The sequence below is a fragment of the Chionomys nivalis genome, chromosome 20, assembly GCF_950005125.1.
Source record: "Chionomys nivalis chromosome 20, mChiNiv1.1, whole genome shotgun sequence".
In the NCBI taxonomy this organism is placed as follows: Eukaryota; Metazoa; Chordata; class Mammalia; order Rodentia; family Cricetidae; genus Chionomys; species Chionomys nivalis.
The window spans coordinates 16,971,776-16,973,319 of NC_080105.1; the positions used below are offsets into that span (position 1 = coordinate 16,971,776).

The 1,544-nt window shown below is 46.4% G+C and overlaps 1 pseudogene; it reads left to right on the forward strand.

Annotated features, from left to right (window-relative positions):
- The first annotated feature begins 525 nt into the window (after positions 1–525).
- On the forward strand, positions 526–1,192 carry LOC130862973 (60S ribosomal protein L13-like; annotated as a pseudogene).
- Positions 1,193–1,544: the final 352 nt, after the last annotated feature.

The following is a 1,544-nucleotide window of genomic DNA, read 5'->3' on the forward strand; positions in this document are numbered from 1 at the left end:
GTTCCCTCTCTTCTATTGCTTATGGTTTTAGCTGGGGTCATCCCTGTGGGTTCCTGGAAATTTCTCTATAGCCAGGTTTCTTGTTAAACCTATTATGGCTCCCTCAATCTCTTTCCTTGCTCTCATCTCTGTCTTTCTTCCATCTTGACTATCCCAAATCCCTCAATTTCTCCTCACTTCCCCCTTTCCCCTCCTCTTTCTTTTCTACTCTCCCTTCTCCCCCCACCCCATGCTACCAAGTTTTTCAGCTGATCTTGTATATTTCCAATTTCCAGGCGGATCTATATGTGTTTTTCTTTGGGTTCACCTTATTACTTAGCTTCTCTAGGATCATGAACTCATTAGAGTACTACTCACTGTTAATGTCTCTTTCACAAATGCATATGCTTTTGTATTTGGGGTATAGATGTCCAGGATTGTGACTTCATCTCGATGGATTTTTTTCTATGACAAATTTAAAATGTCCTTCTTCATCTCTTTTGGTTAGTTTTAGTTTGATATTAAGAGTTATTAATGAGCCTTTCCGCTCGGCCGTTCCCCTGCACGGGAGGCAGCCATGGCGCCCAGCCGGAATGGCATGATCTTGAAGCCCCACTTCCACAAGGACTGGCAGCAGCGAGTGGATACTTGGTTCAACCAGCCGGCACACAAGATCCGCAGACGCTAGGCCCGGCAGGCGAAAGCCCGCCGCATTGCCCCGCGCCCCGTGTCCGGACCCATCAGGCCCATCGTGAGGTGCCCCACAGTGCGCTACCACACCAAGGTCCGAGCTGGCCGGGGCTTCAGCCTGGAGGAACTCAGGGTGGCTGGTATCCATAAGAAGGTGGCTCGCACCATTGGCATCTCCGTGGACCCAAGGAGGCGAAACAAGTCCACCGAGTCCCTGCAGGCCAACGTGCAGCGCCTGAAGGAGTACTGCTCCAAGCTCATCCTCTTCCCCAGGAAGCCTTCCGCTCCAAAGAAGGGAGATAGTTCGGCTGAAGAACTTAAATTGGCCACTCAGCTAACAGGACCTGTGATGCCCATCCGGAATGTTTATAAGAAGGAGAAAGCCAGAGTCATCACAGAAGAAGAGATGAACTTCAAGGCTTTTGCCAGTCTTCGCATGGCCCGGGCCAATGCCCGGCTTTTTGGCATCCGAGCAAAGAGGGCAAAGGAAGCTGAAGAGCAGGATGTTGAGAAGAAAAAGTGATGTGCTTTTGGAATATTGCAATAAATTTTCCATAAAGCAAAAAAAAAAAAGAGTTATTAATGAACAGTCATTGTTAGTACCTGTTATTTTTGGTTTTAGTGCTGGTGGTGGTATTGTATATTTGTTTTCCTTCTTTAGATTTTGTTGGTGTGGGATTATTTATTGCCTATGTATTTGTGGGTGTAGCTACCTTCCTTGGGTTAGAGTATTCCTACTAGTACTTTCTGCAGGACGGGACATGTGGATAGATATTGTTTAAATCTAATTTTTGTCATGGAATATTTTGTTTTCTCCATCTATGATGATTGAAAGATTTTCTGGGTATAGTACTCTGGGCTAGCATCCATGGTCT